A 21,821-nucleotide genomic window follows, 5' to 3' on the forward strand; every position below is an offset into this window, starting at 1 on the left:
TAATGTTGTCACCAAAGTAAGTTATTCTTTAGTTCCATTGTAATCACAGGATAGTCCTGTTTGCACAGACGACCTGTTGTCACCGAAATATTAGCATTATATCCATGGCTCAACTTGGAACCTTCCTTCATAGAAGCTTTTGACTTCTGCATTTTTCTATTCTTTGACAGAATTAGTTGTCCTGTATCCTGTAGAACTCCATCCATCTAATTAGAAATAGGAAAATAGAGCTATTGTTTCTTTCCTTCTTGGCCCAGCACTAACTCCTACCACTACCCGGAGTTCACTTGTCTTCTAGTTGTACTACAAAGCTGCCCACAAAGCCTCTGTTCCTCTGTGTTTGTTGCTAAGGGTATTGTTCTAATCATCCTCCCATCTTTGTCTCCAGCTCCATATTCTTCTATGATGCTAAAAACACCCTAGGCCAGGAAGTCTGTTCAATTCTCACTCCTGTCCTAGTCTCTTGTCTTTAGAAGAACCATTTATTTTTGTTGCATTTCTACTTTATTTGTGGACAAGCAGCTCTTATTTCTGTCTCCTTGAGAAATAACAATTTTATCCAAATTCTAATGCTCAACTTTCATAGATCACCTTATATCCAGTACTCACTCACTACGGCAAATAACCAAAAATGTGTACCTTATTTTCACATTTTTTTAATTTTATTTTTTATTTTTTTATTGTGAAAATACTGTACAGAGAGGTTACAATTACATGGGCAAGAGAGTGAGTACATTTCTTATCAAGCATTGTAGCCTCCTCCTTTGTTTTACCCTTCCCATCCCTTCTCATCCTCCCTCCCTACACAATCCTTCCCCCCCAAGTTGTAAAGTTTGTTTTCGACATGACAACTTGTACTTCTCATTGTTACAACAGGTCTACCTGTATCCTTATTTAAACGACTTGTTTTTCCCCTTCCCCTCCACAAATTATACCGACATCCAATAAAGTGAAAGCAGGGGTTATACTGTGGGGGAGGGACATACAAAGCAACAAAGAAATAATCTCATAATTGTGTTAGAAACAAATGCATAAGAGAAAAAAAACATTTAAAATACATATCTTAGGATTCATTATCCTAACATCACCTTATCTGACCTTTTCTGCTTGACTCATACATATACTAGATATTGCAAATAAGGGAAATCATGGGACCTATGTTTCTTTGGGCTTGGCTTACTTCACTTAATATAATTTTTTCCAAGGCTTTCCAGTTCCTAACAGATGGGGCAATGTCATTCTTTCTGATGGAGGCATAGAATTCCATTGTGTATATATACCACATTTTCTTGATCCATTCATCTACTGAGGGGCATCTGGGTTGGTTCCATATCTTAGCTATGGTAAATAATGCTGCAATAAACATAGTTGTGCTGGAAGCTTTAGTGTGGTCTTGTTTGTAAACATTTGGGTAAATGCCCAAAAGTGGGATTGCTGGGTCATAGGGGAGCTCTATGTGGAGTCTTTGAAGGAATCTCCATACTGCTTTCCAAAGTGGTTGAACAAGTTTACATTCCCACCAACAATGAAGTAAGGTTCCCTTCTGTCCACATCCCCTCCAGCATCTGTTGTTATTAGAGTTCTTGATTTTTGCCATTCTAACTGGGGTGAGGTGGTATTTCAATGTTGTTTTCATTTGTATTTCTTTTATGGCTAGGGAGGTTGAGCATTTCCTCATGTGTCTATTGGCCATCCTTCTTTCTTCTTCAGAAAGTTTCTCTTTAAGTCATTAGCCCACTTATTTATTGGGCAGTTGTTTCTTTGAGGATTTGTTGTTGGGGGATTTAATTTTTTGAGTTCCAAGTATGATCTTGTATTTAAAGAATCCCATAGACTCCACTCCCAAATTACTCAAGCTGATTCAAAACTTTGGCAAAGTAGCAGGGTATAAAATTAACCCTCAAAAATCAATGGCTTTTCTGTATGCCAACAATGAAAAAAGTGGGGTTGAAATTAGGAAAGCAACTCCATTTGTAATAGCCCCACAAAAAAAAACTAGGAATTAACTTAACCAAAGAAGTGAAGGACCTCTATGATGAAAACTTTAAAAACTTGAAAAAGGAAATCTAAACAGAACTTAGAAAATGGGAAAAACTCCCATGCTCCTGGATTGGAAAGATTAACATCCTGAAAATGGCAATACTTTCCAAGCCTATCTACAAATTCAATGCGATACCTATCAAAATTCCAACCTCATTCTTCAAGGAAATAGAAGAGGCAATCCAAAAATTCATATGGAACAATAAAAGACCCAGAATAGCAAAAACGCTCCTCAATGGAAAGAACACTGTTGGAGGAATATCAATACCAAATTTCAAGCTCTACTATAAAGCCATAGTAATCAAAACAGCTTGGTACTGGCACAAGAAGAGACCCCAGGACCAATGGAATAGAATTGAAAACCCAGAAATGAACCTACAGACCTATTGCCATCTAGTCTTCAATAAGGGAGCTAAAAAAAAAAGAATGGAAGAAAGACAGCCTCTTCAGTAAATGGTGCTGGCAAAATTGGTTAACTACATGTAGAAAACTAAACCTAGATCCTTATATATCACCCTGCACCAGAATCAACTCCAAATGGATCAAAGACCTCGGAGTCAAAGCAGACACTCTGAAAACATTACAGGGTGAAATAGGAGAAACCCTAGGTCTCCTTGGCGCAGGCTGAAATTTTCTTAATAGAGACCTGGAAACAACAAATCCAAGAAAGGTTGGACAAATGGGATTGCATGAAGTTGCAGAGCTTCTGCATGGCAAAGGACATAGCTAGCAAGATCAATAGAAAGCCCACGGATTGGGAGAAGATCTTCACTAGCAAAACGATGGACAAGGGTCTCATATCTAAAATATATTTATTTTCATATTTTAATTGGATATCATATTACATTTATCTTATTTCTTAAAATGTTATTATTCTAATGTGTGCTTTTCTCCTCATGTCCTGTGTAACTACAGCAATCCAAAATTTCTACATATTTTTTTCTGGCCAAGTACCCATTTCTACTTTTATTTTACAATAAGAACTTTAACAGTAAAATAAAATATTATTGCATCACAAAGATCTTCTAAACCTTCTAATGGCTCTAAATTTTCCTGGGTTAAATGAACTACTTAAGTGATACATTTGTGTCATCTCCTTTCCAGTTCTGTCCAGCTCTTAGCCAGCTCTCTGGTTCACCTTACACTCTAATCTGGATAATGGAAGATTGATGGATCCCTTATGAAGACTTGTCCTTGGGAATGTTCTTCCCATTGTCTGGAGCATAGCTCCAGGGTTCCCTGACCCCAAACACACAATTCCACAGCTAAAAAACCAACAAAACATTCCCTCTACAAGAAGCAAGCTGTGATCTCAGAAGTACATTTCTACATTGCTTCTTTGTCTGGTCCCTGGACTTAGTTAAAAGTCCTATTGATATGTCATCATAGAAAAGGACAAAATTTTGGGTCTTTGTTAAACACAAGCTCCTGGAAATGACGGAATAGTTACTACATCTGTCTACAGACTAATGTTGAACACAGTCAGACAGGGATGTGCTTATAATTTAAGGAGAATTGAAGGGAATATTTTAATCAGGGTTCCCCAGGAAGGCAGAATATATAAAACAGATGATAACTATAGAAAACAAATAGATAGAAATTTATGATATATGGATAAATATAAGGATATAGATATTAAAATAAAGTAAGAGAATGGAGTTAGTAAAACAGATTCCCATAACCTTGGACATTGGCTAAGGTAGCTACAGTACACACATTACACTATTTATTTGTGTGTGTGTGTGTGTGTGTGCGCGCGCGCACGTGCGCACGCATGGAGCTTGAACTTAGTATGCAGATGCTGTCCCAGAGTTTTTATACTCAAGGCTAGTGTTCTAACACTTGAACCACAGCTACACTTCCAGCTTTTTGGTGGTTCATTAGAAATGAGGAATCTCACAGATTTTCCCAACCCAGGCTGACTTTCGATAGCAGTTGTCAGATATCAGCCTCCTGAATAGTCAGGATTACAGGCATAGGTCATTGAAGCCTGAGTAATCCACTCTTTTACAATGTAATAGAGAGGATCACAAAGACTCAATAGCTGTGTGACTATGATCATGTGAAATAATCTATTTATCAAAATGAACTCCAAGAAATGGAAACTTTTTTTAATGTATTGCTGTTTTTGTTTTTCTAATCTTTGGTCTTGTCTGTAAGATTTTCTGGATTTGGTAGGGTAGGGGGAGGGGAACAGAAAGAGTAGAACAAAAGGTGAGCAAATGCAGCAGCGGTACTCACTAAACACTAGGTTGAGAATGAACTATACAACTCGTGGGTGAGGATGGGAGGGAAAAACTGGGAGAGATCAAGGGAAAGAGTGACACTGTGCAAATAGATATATACTCACTGCCCGACTTATATAACTATAACCCCTCTGTTCATAACATCTACAATAATATACGTATACTAAAAACAAAATAAAATGTGATATTCAATAACATTAGTAACCTCCAGATACTTGTATTGTCACTTTAGTTTTAGTGTAATTTTTTTCATCTCCCAGAGAAATTATAACCCATTTACATATATGCCCTAACTTACTGTTGTTAATACCTTTCTATATTTCTTTTGAATAAAGTCACAGTAACAGGTTTTATATTTGCTTTGCATATTGATATACACATAAAGAAAAAGGTTGAAGATTGTGTCAAAAACATTGTAACAGCAGAACAATTTGAATTCAGGCGATCTGACTCCAGATTTTTTATATTGTCATGTGAGATTCTGAAACATAACTATTCCCACAATATATCAAGAAAAAATTACAAGGATTTAAGGCAGCTGAATATATCAATAAGGGTAAATTAGATATGAGCTATTTGCATATTTAATCAGCTTCCTCTTCTACAATATGACTGATCAGATAAACTTTGATTTATTATGCAGCTAATGTCAATAATAGATAATTAGAGTCTTTCCCTTCAGGAGTTAAAGCCTTCCAGAAAACCCATAATATGATATGGTGAATGAACCCCAAACTTGGCTATAAGTGCAGAAATGTCTACTGTAAGAAACATCAAGATAAACACTATGGTGTTGAAAATATGTGTTCCAGTGAATTTAATAATTTAAGCCATTCCTAGTGTGTGAGTAGGCATTTTGAGTGCTTCAAAGTTTGGACTTTATGCATAATAAATTACCAAATTATAAAACATAGTTCTGCCATTGTCTTTTCAAAATCAGATTTACAATATCAGAGATCAAGTATGTAACCACTTCAAAAACAAAATAGTTTCATGCTGCAATTCACTTTCTGTGGCAAACGCTGAGTGGCAGAGGAGAGAGGATCTGCCCGTCTGCCTGGAGACTGGGCCCTGGAGCGCAGCCTGGGAGATGGGGTGCAAAGATCTAAAAGAGGGAGAACGGGACACTCACCTGAAAATGTCCTTAATAATTAAGGGACTAATGAATCAAGTGCAGAAGGAACAGCTGTGATTGATATTCTGGCACGGCATCCGTTATATTCTACACATGTCATAGGTTTAGTCAGATGAACTCCATGCCAGATTATTATGGATAGACTAATTGTTGGTAAAGATATTGCCCATTTCCCAGAGCTAAAGAGTAGAAATTGGAGTTCAGTGCATAAAATGTTTTAATGGATAACATAGTGTCCAAATGGCTTGTAAAAATGCATAAATTCCTCAAAGCAAAACTCTGCAGTCATTTTCACTTACCTGACTGCTCAGTGAATTGCCTTAACCTTGCTCATTTATTAGTTTGCATGCATATATTCAATAATGGAATACTTTACCTCTTCTTTTCTTTGTTCTTAAGGTTTTCGTCATGACCTGGTTAAGAACAATGAGATTCTTATTTGTTTACAATGTTACGTTAAGCTCATTATGGACAGAAAAAATATGTGCATTAAAATAATAATTTCACAGTAATCTGTGTATTTTTCTATGAAACCAAATCACCAGGGAATCTGTAACACAGATGGTACTAGGCACTACCATCATTCATTTTTGTGCTAAAAAATGCAGGGGGTAAATTATTCTTGGAAATCTGTAGTGCCTTCCTTCCAGAAATGATTTTTTCTGACACATTTGCTTATGGAAATTTTCTTTATTAAATAAGATGCATTCATGTATTTCATGTATCTGTGTGTATGTATGCATATATATGTATATATATAAACATTGAACTTGTATTGGTATAGAATATAGGACTGCATGGCTGAAAACACGTAGCCTATATGATGTGAAAATAATGTTGATAACTTAAACTCTACAAACTTGCCCATCCTCTTTCATAAGACAATCTAAGGATGTAAAGAAGGAAGTTATTCATTTGTTTTTTTTAATACCAACTATCAGTTAAGGAATAAAAAAATAACTTACAGAACACCATCGGTACTGTTCCGATTCTGGTGAATCTAGAAGAATTTTCAAACAGCTGATCGCAAAGCATTCAGAATCATTCAACATTAATCTTACTTTACTTAGAATAAGTTAGATGGTAATCATTTGCTTACTGTTACATTTATATGTTGAGTATTAGGAAATCAATATTTCTGCAAGCACACTTTAGGATATTTTCTGTTAGGGATATTTTCATGGAAAAGAGCTTTAGGACAAATAGTTTTGGGAAAAAGTTCATGACATGATGTCTTTTGAAAAGAACACAGTCAAGTGAAAAGTTATACAAATAATTATTCACTATTTCTTAAAATTACTGGCCAGTTATGTTAGAATTGTTGTCATATGTGTGGATATAGCCATTAAATGTCTTTAAATGGTGAAATCTTAAATCAATTTATAAAATCATATTTCTTAGAATCTCCTTATTTAAGAAAATGCTTGGTGGACTGCACCGTAGTACTGTGCAGTAAATTCAAGATCTTGGAATACTTCCAGCTTACCTACGTGTTTATCTAATAAGTGAAAATGTTGAGCAGTGCATATGTATACATGCCTGACAAGAAACTAACAGCAACAAACTGAACGGAAGAAGCTGAGTGAGGTGTGCAAAGCGGTCTTGACCACTTAGATATATTCACACATCTCACTAGTCAACTCGTGATGAACCAAGGAGAGCAGGACAGGAAGGCCAGGACAAGACAGGCCTCTCAAGGCCACGCCCCAGTGATCCACTTCATCCAATCAAGTCCTACCTTTCTGCCTCCCCAGGTCTCTGTCTTCTAATTATACAGCCACTGGGGTTTGGATGCATTCATAAAGGCAAAGCCTTCCTGTGCCAGTCACTGCAAATGGTCATCAGCTGCTACCAAGTCCCTAATACACCAGCCTGAGGAATGCAATAAAGTCTATGAAAACAAAAAGAGGAACGGTACGGGGGTAATTGTATATGAAAAGTTCCCTGGCCAATTGCATGAACTTCTTAAATCTTGAGGACCACATTTCTGGATAGGTCTTTACTTGCATGTTTTCATGAACACAAATTCATGCTTTTAGTCCTACATGACTAACACCAAAGTTGAGCAGTAATCAGAGTCCTGACGTTGGTAGAGAACATTTAGCTGGTCAAAGGACAGAGGGGCTAGTTGGCTTTGAATCATTGATGTTAATTGTATTAATTGCCTCTCGATCTTCCCTCACTTGTGAGCAAGCAGACTCCAGCACTATCAGACACTGCCCAGTAGTTAGTGCTACCTTTTCATTGAGCATGTGGCGAGGAGACAGAGGAATGGCCACTGCCTTTTGGCCTTCATCACTTACAAGTCAAGTGACCTGAAAGAATCATTTAATATCTCAAAAACCACCTCTCACATTGTCAGGAACAGCAACCTCCCAATGCTGTGAAGAATATAAAATGACACCGCATGCTCTCTGATGAAATGCTGCTATCCACAAACCTCCACTAAAAGAGACAGTATAGACACTTAATTATCTGCATAATTCTATGATCTCCATGAAAACAAGACTCCACAAGTATGCCAATTTTTGAAAATGTAAGTTTTCAGGTGCAAACAGTAGAGTGAATAACCTGCAGAATTAGCAGGCCAATGTCTAACATAAAGGCTTGAGGTTTTTCTTTTTCAGTATAATGGATGTCAGAGCTGCTCTGTCGTTGACTCCTGTCCCAGGATTCCATTTAATTCTCTTTGGTCTCATTACCTACGCCCAGACAGCAGACGCACCTCCATTTCCTCACAAGCGGCATGACACTTGTTAAAGGTAGATCATGACAACCCGTGTTCAGGGTTACACTGATTTTTTTCAGACATGCAAAGCACATCTTGCTCCATCAAGAGGCAGCCCCGCCAAGCATCCTTGCTTCTTCCCATTTGACACATTTAAAACTGACACTTCTAACTGGAGAAAACCATGAGATGAACGAAAGCAGGAAAAACAGCTTCTTACTTGTCATGGAGTGTCTTTTGGGTTTGGGACATGTCTTTTCCACAAAACGTATTTCTATTTAATTAATACTGCCAAATTTATAACCTTGATTTGTGTTGTTACTGCATGTCCAGTTCTACTACATCCCTCGTAAAGATCATGCTTCCATATATAAAAGAGAGGAAGCCAGGCACTGGTGGCTCTCGCCTGCAATCCTAGCTACTCAGGAGGCTGAGATCTGAGGATCACGGTTCAAAGCCAGCCTGGGCAGGAAAGACCGTGAGACTCCTATCTCCAATAAACCACCAGAAAACCGGAAGTGGCGCTGTGGCTCAAGTGGTAGAGCGCTCGCCTTGAGCTGAAGAGCTGAGGGACAGCACCCAGGCCCAGAGTTCAAGCCCCACAACCGACAAAATACATAAATAAATAAATAAAAATAAAAAATAAAAGAGAGGGGTTATTTTCTTTCTTCCTGGAAATTTTCTGAAAACTAAACAAGAGCTTGCTTGCTTCTGATATGAGAAGTACTTAGGTCACATAGGAGAGCCTCTGACGAGGTCAATGAGTGTATTAGTATTGTGTCAGGATGGGATCCTGGGCCTGGGAACTGTTCCATAGCTCCATCAGGAACAAGCCCTTGCTGCTTCTCTTCTCTGTAGGAAAAGGCACAGGAGGCTTACCCTGGACAGGACCACCCTGAGCGGTGTGTCAGCCTTGGGACTTGACATCTTTCTTCAAAGATGGGGATGAGGTCACTCCCGTAGACTCTACGTGGAGGGGGTTGCCACACGCGGAAATTCAGCCCACCTCTAGTTCTCTGTGACCTAGATTCCCAAGGGATTCTCACGCAGTGTTGGACGTCAGAAACTGAAGCAGAAGGTCATCATGGTTATGAGATTGCAAATTGTATGGCCTTATTATTTTCATTATCTCAGAGAGAGCGAGCAAGGGAAAATATGGAAATATTAAAATTAGATGTATTTAGAGACCGTGGAAGAACAGCTGGTGTGGACACGGCTTTGGGTTGGGTTGTGTACGGACAGGGATTAGGAGGTTGGCACTATGTGACTTAGACATGATGTACTGTTTATATTGAACTCTAGCTCTGAGTGGAGGAAGCTCTGGGGCTGTGGGTTGGAGAATGCAGCTGGCTGATAATTTGAAGTAACTGCAAACAGACAGGCCCCCAGACCCTGTGGTTGCTTCTACCTACATTGTTATTTTATTTTTTGCAGCCATGGGACTTGAACTCTGGCCCTGGGTGCTGTCCCTGAGCTCTTCAACTCAAGGCCAACGCTCTACCACTTGAGCCATGGTGCCACTTCCAGCTTTTTTTCTTCTTCTTTTTCTGTTTATGTTGTCCTGGGGAATAAAATGCGGGGCTTCATGCATGCGAAGCAAGCATTGTACCACTGAGCCACCTTCCCAGCCCTTTACCTACTTTTATTGGGGGCATTTCACAATGTTGGCAGAGGTCTCTCAGTGCAATAGAGACACATTTAAAGCATGGAGATATCATGTTCCCTTTAAAAGACCAGTAAACCTATAATGAATAACAAACAAACAAAAATAACTGGGAGACTATTGGTTGCAAGAAAAAGACTTAGGAAAAACCCTAGAGGAAAAAGGTGTAATGTTAATGTTAAAATCAAATGTACATTAGGAGAATACAGGAAAGAAAAAAAACAAAATTACAACTGGGAAGAGACACAAAAGACTAGAAAAGATGCAAACATCATAAAAGATAAAAATGAAATACACCTATTCATTTTGAATAAAGGAATAGCAAAGATTACTTAAGAAAAAAACATAAGGTAAGGAGCATTGAATTTCATAAAAGTCACAGTAGTGATTAAAAGCATATAATATTCAAATTGTAATTTATTATATTATTCCTATTAGATTGTTTTCCAGAAACTATTTGAGGTTATTGTCAAAAGTTTTTGATACACATGTATGAATATATCAGGCCGGTAAAAATGTTACAAAAAATGGGAAGTAGGGAGGGACAAAGTAATGGGGAATGGGTTTGACCTTGTTCATCTCAGGAATAAATAGAATCGTCACATGAAAACAACTGTCTTTAAGTGTTTCATGCTAAGAAAATAAAAAAAAAAAGTGAAAACAGGTGATCAAGACAAAAAGAACAAAGGTATTACATCAATTCAAAAGAAATTAGAAACAGATTAAAGAACTAAGAATAAGGTGTAAACCCATAAAACTTCCAGAAAATAAAAATAGAAAAAAAACACATTAGGCCACACATGGTTTGTCCATTTTTTAGGCAATATGTGTTTTCATCTACATTTCAAGAACATGAGGGCCCTAGATTTTCTGAAAATTTAAATATTCTTGATTCCACAAAGAGAACAAAATGACAAGCCACAGACTATGAGAATATCTTGGCATATAACCTGACAAATGGCTGGAGTAATATACAAAGAAATGTTAAACTCAACTATATTTTTTAAAAAAACTATTCAATTAAAGTGTGAAGAAAGGTATCCTCAAACACTTTTCCAAAAGGAAATACAGATTACCAATCAGTATATGAAACCATGTTCAGCATATGGTAGTTAGGGAAATAAACATCCAATCAGCAACAAGATACTGCATGCCTCTAATAGGAAAAATAAATGCAGCAATGCCAGAGGCTAAAGAGGTTACAGAGCAGCAGAGACAGTCTGACTGCTGGTGGCAATGACAAATGTCACACTGCAGGGTACTTTGTCAGCTTCCACAAAATTAACCATGTGTTACCATAAAACTCAATAACACCACTGTTTGAGTGTTTCACACAAAACAATGAAAACTTGTATCTAAGCCAAAATTCATTTCTCAGTGTTTGTTGCACCTGTATTGATAACTGACAACAATGAAAAACAACCAAGTTGTATCAGTACAGGAGTGGATTAAAAGCATGGTAGATAAAAATTATTGCTTTTTTATTATCTCTAAGTAGTTGTACAAAGGGTTTCAGCTCAAATGTCAATGTATGAGTACAGTGCAAAATGCACATTGAAGCCCTTTCCAGGCTCTCTGCCATCTCTTTTAAACCCATCCATCCACTCAAGTTACCTGCTTCTATTTTCACATGCACAGATTGAATATTAGCACTCGGAATGCCTTTCTATACTCCATTTCTCTGCCACTAGCCAGTGATGATTCCGTGTTAAAAGGAAATTAACTATTGAGCTGCAAAAAGATCAGAACAATAATTGTTATTTTAAGGTAAAATTCCTAAAACCCAGATACAAATTGAGATCTGAGTCTTTCTCTTGTGTCTTGGGAACTCTGAACACACAAGGAAGAAAGAGCATCTTTAAAAAAATCATCTTTAAGAAAAAACTGACCAAAATTTTGTGTGAAGGAAATGAAAAGAAAAATCCATGTCAATTTGTTCTACAGTAATCATTTAAATACCGGATCACTTGAGCATGGTTTTAACAACTTTTAATCACCAACCAAATAGTGAAAGCAATTCTCAGCAAAGATGACTTTTATCACAATATAGTGAAGCAACCTATTGATTTGGAACGTTAAATTAGAATCACTAACAGATAGCGCTTCAGATTTTTTTTTCCAGAAGGATAAAACCATTCTCAAGTAAAAAGTTTAATCACAAAGTACAAATGATATATAGTTTCTCCTCTTCTAAAGAAGACCTACTTTTGGCTGACTGTTTTCTTTCACCTTTCACATTTTGACTATTGGAAGATGTTGGATATTTTTAGATATACTTTGTAGTCATAATTCTTTTCCTGGAATGTAGGAGACAAGTAATTTCATTACTGCAGCTTTTCTGTATATGAAAACATTTTATTCCCCAGAGCTACTATCCAAAATGTGGGTCTTGATGGGGATACCCATGGAGTGAAGGCATTATAGCTGCATAACTTTTAGCTATTTTATATAAATCTTGGCTCTAATGTCACTCCTGGCAACCAGCTGTGCTGTGATATGTCACAATGATGAATCATCAAGCATGGTAAAAAAACTTAAAGGACAGTTATATAAAAACCTATATTAATAAACATAATATTCACAAGTGCAAAATGAGCATTTACATATACTCTGAAACTTTCAATAGCTTTTAATCTAACGTCTCTAATATAGGTCCATATTCTGGAATCATAACAATCTCCATGTGATTTTCACAGAGAAAGAAAACCCCGTTTGAGAAGATGTTCCACACTGGTGCATATTATTCAATGGGGAAGATGTCTTTGCAAGGCCTTACACAGCTATTTTGGGTTTTCATTCTGGACGGAACTAGCAGCCTCACTGCTCTCCGCAACAACCTATTAAGTACAAATATGAATCTAGAAAATCATGGAAGACACAAGCTGAGCATAACTCTAAAGGTAGAAATCATGAAATGCACCAGTTAGAGACTCTGGAGATACCACCCACGGTCAGGGCACATTACAACAACCCTAGCCCAACAGAACCTGCGACCACAGACCAGCTAGGCCTTCCCTCCCCAGTGACCACAGAAGATGACTTCTATAGACTCTGTACTTCTGAAAATCAAGTGACAGTCACCCACATGTGCTGGGAAGCATGTAGCCCTGGGCTGATCAGAGGTGATGCGGACAAGAACTTCTTAAAGAGAGCTGTGTGCACCCTCGGTAGGTGGGCATGAGACTCCCCTCCTCAGCCAGAGGTCAACATTTATTAACTGGGGTGATACAGCCTCAAGGAGAGACTAGGTAGTCAAGAAAAAATGAGAAACCAAGCCCAGCCACATTGTGCCTCAAAGTCACTGATAATTTGGTCATCATTGGACCTGTAGCCCAAGGAAAAAGGCCATCATCTGTGTGCTAAATCTTAACAAGATGATAGTATCTGAAGATAAAAATTTAGGCAGGACACAAGGCTCTCCGACGTGACAGCTAAAACAGCCCGAGAACAACACGAAAATGACATGACATATGAGCAGCCAGGAGGCCTGCAGGTTCAAGCGGTAGTTGCCAACATCGTTGGCACATGGTTGTGCTACCACTTGAGCTATGCCAAGGGGCATAGCTTCCTCCAGGCAGGTGGAAAGAATTTGAAAGAAAAAGCCATCCATTTTTTTTCATATTAAGTGTAATTTACTTGAAAAACAAAACAATTGAAAAGAGAAAATCTCAGCAAAACTTTGAAATGAGAAAAAGGAACCAAAGCTGTAGAGCTGTAGAACTGGAAACTTGAAGCAAGCATGAGCTCACTGAACAAGCTGAACAGTTGAGTGTTAATGACCAGAAGAACAAGAGAGAAAATGCAAAGAGAACCTGAAATTATTTTCCCAATATAAATAAAATAAAAATAGTCTAAACGAAAAATGAGCTAGAGTCACTGGAATCTGGGAAACCAAGACTCCAATTGAATATTATCGGAAACTAAGGAAAAAAGTGGAAAGGCAGGGAGAGAAAAGGTGTTCTAAGAAATAATGGTCCAAGGGCTGGGAAGGTGGCTCAGTGGTAGAGTGCTTGCCTTGCGTGCATAAGGCCCTGGGTTCGATTCCTCAGCACCACATAAGCAGAAAAAAAAAGCTGGAAGTGGTGCTGTGGCTCAAATGGTAGAGCGCTAGCCTTGAGCTGAAGAGCTGAGGGACAGCGCCCAGGCCCAGAGTTCAGGCCTCATGACCAGACCCCCAAGAAAAAAAGAAAGAATGGTTCAAAGGCTGGGAAGGTGGCTCAGTGGTAGAGAGCTTGCTTTGCATGCATGATGTCCTGGGTTCGATTCCTCAGTACCACATAAGCAGAAAGAGCCAAAAGTGGCACTGTGACTCAAGTGGTAGAGCGCTAGCCTTGAGCTGAAGAGCTGAGGGACAGCACCCAGGCCCAGAGTTCAAGCCCCACAACTGACAAAACAAGAAAAAAAGAAAAAGACAAAGAAGAGCTACCCAATTTGGCAGAAGAAATAAACTCACAAATTCGAGACACTACTTAAAGCACAAATAAGAAAACTGCAGGAGGAGAGGAAAAGCAAATAATATACGCCATTGCAAAGGAAACAAAGTCGCTGCCTGTGTAATTGAAGGTGACAAGATTGGTTACAAAGAATATCCTAATATAAAAGAAGTAAAGAAGCCCTCAGAACTATGGTTTCAGCAAACAGCAAAATAGAAGGTCACCATGCACACAAGGAGCTCAGTGAACCATTGGCCTGGACAGGGGCATGGCCCCAGGCAGATGTGCCCAGGAAGAGCTGTATGCGCTCAGCACGCACAGGACCTACACTGTGGATGCCAGATTCTAACACTGTCCACTTCCAGTGAAGACATGCTGTCTTTCAACACATTCAAATTTTCACTTGATCATTTAAATGACACTCATTGAGCTTTACCATAATTTGTGGCATGATTTCCTTCCTAAGAGACATTTTTAGAAGATGAAGGGCAAGGAAACATTTAGCAGATTATACAGTAATTTAAGAACTGACAATAACAAGAGACTGACAGATCTGCAGAGCTCTGTGTGCTGTGGAATGCCCTCAGATTCAAAATCAGCAGTAATAAAACAATGGTTACTATTATCATTATAAAATACATATAATATATTGCTATATTATATAATATATTTTGATATATTAATATATTATATATTGTATATGTTATATTCATTATATATTTGTTGTTATATATTATATAGCATATTGTTATGTACTGCATATTATCATTTCATGTGCATTATATAGTGATTGTTATTATGTAATGCATAAGTGTATTGTATATGCCATATAATGATATGTGCAATTTATAATCAATATATTCTATTAATACATTCTATAGTAATTCATACTGTATATTAATTATAATCTATGTTATATACTATATGAATATATATTATCATATTATTATTGTAGCATTGGCTACCAAGCATTATATAGAAACAGAATGAAAGTGCGTCACCATTTTCTGAAATGATGTTAATCAGAACACGTAACTTAACAACCCATGTGGAAGCCATATATTTTAAAGTGCCAATAAAGTTCAACCAATCAAACCTATAAAAATGGAGACCTCCTGTCTCATAGATTTGAAGACTCAACAGTAAAAATTGACAATTATCCTCAAATCTTAAAAATAAATCCAATGCCTATTGACACCCTAGCAGGAGTTTTTAAAGTTAGAAAAAAGCTTATTCTAAAATGTGTATGGAGAGACACGTGACTTAGAACAGCTGAAAAACAAACCTGGAAATGTAAGACCAGATTGGTCTTCACTACTGCCCCAGTAATGAAGGTCTATGAAAGAGTTCTAATTATCAGGGAGCCTGGTGTTGAGACCAGCATTGAGATCAGGGGGAAAAAAAAACACCAGAGAACAGAGACTGAGCCACACAAATACATCCAGCTGGTTTTGAACAAAGAACACAATCCACAGGGTAAGAATAGCTTTGGAACAAATTGCACAAGAGCATCAGACATCTATAAAAACATAATAAATCTCTATGTAAATCAGATATTTATTCAAACATTGAGTCAGAGATCATAGATTTAGATGGAAAATTAAAAATTATTAATCTTTTAGAAAAAAAAGACTAGAGATTCTTTGAGGTTTGATGTAAGACAAAATGTTCTTAGGCTTGACACCAAAAATATGATCTATACTAGGAACAAACTAATAAGTAGGAGTTCACCACAGTAATATATATAAAATATATATATGGCCTTGGGAAAGACTGTGAAGAAGTTGAGAAGTTACAGACAAGGGGAAGCACTGAATGTCATGATTTCAAAAAAATAATCTCCCTACCAAATATTGACAAGTGATGGAAGAATCCAGAACACTGATCCTGCTGGTGGTAATATAAAACAACGCAGCTGTTCCACAGAGCCAGCTGAGTGTTTCCTGCACAACCAGCCATCCAATTACCACACCAAGCATCAGCTGTACTTCTGTGCACTTACCACAGCAAGCGACCCAATTGTCATGTCCATAATGTCTTTATTCTTAATAGCCCAAAACTAAAACAATGCAGAATTCGCTCTGATCGGTAATAGAATAGATCTTGTTGAGTCTGAAACATACATTAATTAAAATTTTGAGGGAGCCCATTGATTTGGACCAAGCTGTTTCATTAAACATCAAGAACCCCACTGATAGGGAATTTAACTACAGGACCTGAACTTCAGTGAAATGTGGTAGTCAGTCAGGAGTTAACCAATGAGACTAGAGCCCATTAGTTGTCTCCACACTGCACTTCCCGTCCTGAAAATTCAGTCAGATAACGTTACTGTAGGATCCCCTTTGTTCCTGATCTCATCCTAAGGCTGCCCAATATGTGAACTCTTTTTTGTTTGTTGCCATTTATTCTGTATTTTTTCATAATTTCTCCAACATCTTTACTAAAGTGTAAAAGTCATTGATAGTAGAACAGACCAAGTTGAGTTATCAGCTCTGTAGATGAATCCCCAAAGAAAATTTCAGTCTGGAAAACCCAGTCCCAAAAGCTGTATATATGATAACTGCATGAATACTATATGTGCAAAAGCAAATACTTTTAGAAATAAACAAATTAGCAATTGCTACGGGTTGAAGAACAAGGGAGATCAGCAAAATGAATATGTTTGAAAGGGTACCAAAAGGGATTCTTGGGGTGATGGAAATACCATAAATATTTTGATTGGGCAAAGGTTGACTTATGTACTTAGGTTGTGACATTGTTCTGTGATATTTTCAAGATACTTGTATAGAACGAGACAAAGTAAATGTGAAAAAATAAAATACACATTTTACCTTCAAATAAAATGTGTTAATTCAAAATAAAATGGTTAGTTAAAAAAAATCAAAGTACAGGTTGACCCATCGCAACAATGAGATGTACAAGACGCTATGTCAAAAAACGAACTTTACAATTTCAGTGAGGGGAAGCATGTGTGTAGTCGTGGAGATGGGAGGGAAGGGATGGTAGGGAAAAAACAAAGGAGGAGGCAACAATGCTTGATAAGAAATGGACTCATTACCTTGCCCATGTAATTATTTTGCAACCCCTCTGTACAGTATTTTCACATTAAAAAACTTATTAAAAGGTCTGGGAAGGTGGCTTAGTGGTAGAGCTTGCCTTACATGCACGAGGCCCTGGGTTTGATTCCTCAGCACCACATTAGCAGAAAAATAAAAGCTGGAAGTGGCGCTGTGGCTCAAGTGGTAGAGCTCTAGCCTTGAGCTGAAGAGCTGAGGGACAGTGCCCAGGCCCAGAGTTCAGGCCCATGACTGGACCCCCCCCAAAAAAAAACTTATTTTAAAAAAGTCTTCCTTTAGTTATCTTTGGAATAATGTGGTAATGGTTTTCAGTGTTTGGTTGCCCAGATTACAAAACAGTGGTTTTCAGTGTCTGTGGTGGCTAGTTCCTCTATCTGATCACTCACAGAAGGGAGTTCTGCCGTCTCCACTCCTGCAAACAGCCTTGACGCTGTATGCGCAACCACTCGGTGCCATTAGAAGGAACTGCTGGTCAGCCGTGACCACCAATGGGAATTTTAAAATGTCTCAGATTTACTTAATTTATACTTCTCATTAACCACAAAAGCACACTCCACTTTTCTCTTGTCTAACATCCAGAAGGAAAATGGTTGGGAATGCTAGCATATTTTCTGTGGTCTGGTTGTAAATCATGCTTATGCTTCATTTAACTGGCAGTGGGACGCACTTGGAGTGATGCTGCCATCACTGCTGAATCATCACTGAAGCATATACAGTGAGCTCAGAAACACTCGAAAGGAAATGAATTCCCTGCCCCCTTAAGGGAAACATGGGAGACTTACTGATTGTCCATTTTTAGGATGGCTATTTAATACATCTGGACACACTGTTTATCTAGCAGGTTTACAAGTAACTACAAAATTTAAAGTAATAACATGGGAAACAGAAAAAATTTACACATTTTATCATCTTAAAACAATAAGTTTTCAGAGGCAAATTTCTTGCCCAACTATGAGACAATTCTTCCTATTTTGTGTTAACCCTCGCACCAAAAAAAAAATAAGTCAATAGATAAAATCAATCAATTCATCTTCTGGGTATAATTGCTCCAATGTTCTTTGGAATCAGGAGGAATCCCCTAGAATTAAACTGAACCTCTTGGTCCAGCTGAAAACGTGTCTGTGTCGAGCAGCTGTCTTTTGCTTGCTCATGAAGTCTGTGTTGTTCCTCATCACTCCGCATCATCTGTATTTGCTCAGGAAACAGTTGTGCTTCTCACAGCCCGTCATTTGTGCAATCAAACGCAGGCATTGCTGTTATCCCTAGAACTGAACGGGGAGTTTTTCCGATCTGCCCTGCTCAACGCACTGAGAAGACATCCCCTAAGGCCTTAAGAAAGAGGGAGGCTTCCCTAGACACATGGGCATTCCAAGATACATCCACGCATTGCTCACCAGGTTGAGTGTCCTTGACATGCCTACAAAACTGTTGTCTTACTTTCATTACTTTAACATGCCTGTTTAGTAAATTAAATTTGCCATAAGATAACTAGCATTCTTTTTCCAGTTTAAATAATATGACAAAGATATTATATCATGTGGTTATCATACAGTAATTACATAATATACATAAAATATCAGGTAAGAATTCCACTGCCTTGTAAAAATTGTGTATTATTTGGGGGGCACTTGTAACATGTCTTAGCTTCACTAGAAAGTCACCTGGAGCTTTAAAATGCCATGCTTTGAACCATGGAGCAGTCTTAATCAGGGAGAAATTGAAGGGTTAATTAATGATGGAAAACTTACATAGAGAGCAGCCATATGTCTCAGCTTGGAAACGGAAAGTGAGCCAGAACACAGGGGCCCAAAACCAAGCACAGTGAATGCTGAGGCTGGCTGCTTTTGGAACTGAGAGGAAGTATGAAGTTGCTACAAGAGTGAAACCATCAATGTAGTTAAAAACATCATTTATACAATATATATATAAATGGTAATGGTTTGTAAACATAGCAAAATCTTTGAATCTTTCAGGATTCAAAGTACTGTGGGGTCTGTTTTTTTACCTGATTCTTTCTTCCTTCCCATATATATATATATATATATATATATATATATGTGTGTGTGTGTGTGTGTGTATATATATATATATATATATATATATATATCCTATGTGCAATTATTTGTCTACTAATGACTAAAACTCCAATACAAGACACTTGCTGTGGACTGAAGTATGTCTGGTCCCTAAATATCTTAAATCTAGAACATACCTTGTGACTGTAGTTAGATACAGGGCCATTCCAGAAGTGATCAAGGTGTGAAGAGATGATAAATGGAGGCTTTGATCCTGTAGGAATAGATTCGATAAAGGAATCGAGCTGGAGAGATTGCTGCCCACCCTCTCTGCACACACTGCTGTCAGACAAGGGGGCGAATGGGCACCAAGGCGGCCATGCGCCTTGCAGAAAGAGCTTCAGGAGATCCCCGCGGTGCTGACCTCAGGACTCCATAAACCCGGCCTCCAAGACCCAGAGCGCTACCTCTGCTACTGCTGTTCACTAGTTCTATTTACCAACGCACCTGGCATCTCCCCAACTGTTTTCATTTTGTTTCTAGGCTATTTGAATAGGGGATGAGTCATTCTTTTAGTATCAATTGGTACTTTACTAACTTTTTGAATAGTAGGTATTAATTATAAAATGGGCTGGGGTCCATTACATGTTCCTACAAGTACATAATGCACAGTGATCATATTCACTTTCTCAACCCTTCTCTCTCCCACTGGTCTCTTTCCACAACCCAGACCATCCTTCAATTTCCTGTAGCCACAGCTTCATCGCAAAGAGGAGATGTGGCTAAGCGCAGCGTGGAATGCCTGTGGGTGGAAGAAGGCTCCAGTGGGCTGGGAATGCTCTCAAGTCTCCACCCCCCACTTGGTGCTGAGTGAGCACTCCTTCTTTGCAACCTACTCAGCTGTTGTAGACAATGGATTCTCGTCTTCTCTGGGCATTGGCACCACATATCTATTTTTCTTGGATCTAAGGCCCTCCTTTATGCGGAAATAACAGTTCCTTTCTCAGGCTTGTCCGTCCCCATTCCCACTAGTGCATCTTTCCCTCCCTGCTATTCTCTTATTTTTCGGTGCAAGCTGAGAATGAAATGGTGAAAAGTTCACAGAAAACTTAAAAATGCTTGCTTCTAAATGCCACTATGAGACTTCATTCTCTGGAGCAAATTAATGCCTAAATCAGAGAATAGGCAATTATTATGGAAGTCCAGTCATTGTGTTTCCAAGTTATATCGTGTCTCTTAATATTCTATAGAATGTTTTCCTTCAGAACTGTGGCGCTGAAACATTTTTATTATAATCCTATTTCAAAAATACAATCATGCATACCAGCTCTAAAGAGAGTATGATCAGTAGAGAAATGATTGATTTTCAAACTTTAATTAAAGAATGTATCATAAAATCCAGAAATCATGGTAGGAAAGTACATTCCATGCAGTATTCTTCCACAGGGATGGTATAGGCCCACTGTGTCATGCAGCCTGCTTATCAGGTCAATGCATTTCCGTTTTCATATTCAGACATTGTGTACAAATTACCACAAATTTAGCGGCTCAAAACCACACACACACACACACACACACACACACACACACACACACACGTTGCACAAAAGAAAAACAGAGCACCCAAACAACAGTCAAATTTCCCTCCATTTCTCTTATCAGGAGACCAGTCCCTTCCAGCCCAGCCCTGAGGCTGAGCCGGACATGAGCCAGCTGTGTAAGCAAGTCTCAGTGTCCGAGGAGATGTCCCTGATTCTTCAGACTGCAAGTCTCCCGTGCATGAGCTCTGGGATTACTAGTTGAGTTCAAGCATTTCATTGAAGATTTTCACATCTACGATCGTCGAAGAGATTTTGATGTAGCAGTGTGTTGTTGTTTGTTGCTGCTGTGTACCTCGCTTGGTTTGGAATGATCGTAATACCAGTTTCACCCAATGAGCAAGGTCAGGAGCTGCCTTCACCTCAGGGAGAGTTGGAGGAGTGTTAGTATTCATCCTTCTTAGAAGGACTTGGAACATTCATCTGTCATTTGTGTCCTCTGTTTTTCTTCCTTGTAAGTTTTTTTTTAAATTTGTGTTCCAATCTCATTGTGCAAAGGGTTTTAAGTGATTTATAGCCTCTTGTTTCACTTGTGGAAGGTGATAGTTAGAAATGGAGTTGCCTCCATTTCTAATAAATTTTTCACTTTGAGTAGAAGTTTTTGCTGTCTTCTCCTCATGGCCTTCTGGATTTAACGTGCATTTGTTGTGATCCCTTCATTCTCACCCTTTATTTTAGTTATTTAGGTCAGTTCCTTTCTCCTTTTTGTCAAATTGGCTAGATAAGTGTATCCATCTTTTTTATCATCCCAAAGAATCATTGTTTTCTTTTTGCTTCATGGATGTATGTATTTTTTTCAGTCTCTTTTTGTTTCTGGCCTAATTTACATCCTTTCCAGTAACTCATTTTAAATTTGGCTAGTTCTTATCTTTCTGGAAGCTTCAGA

Source organism: Dipodomys ordii, unplaced genomic scaffold (genome assembly GCF_000151885.1).
Source record: "Dipodomys ordii isolate 6190 unplaced genomic scaffold, Dord_2.0 Scaffold43, whole genome shotgun sequence".
Taxonomy (NCBI): Eukaryota; Metazoa; Chordata; class Mammalia; order Rodentia; family Heteromyidae; genus Dipodomys; species Dipodomys ordii.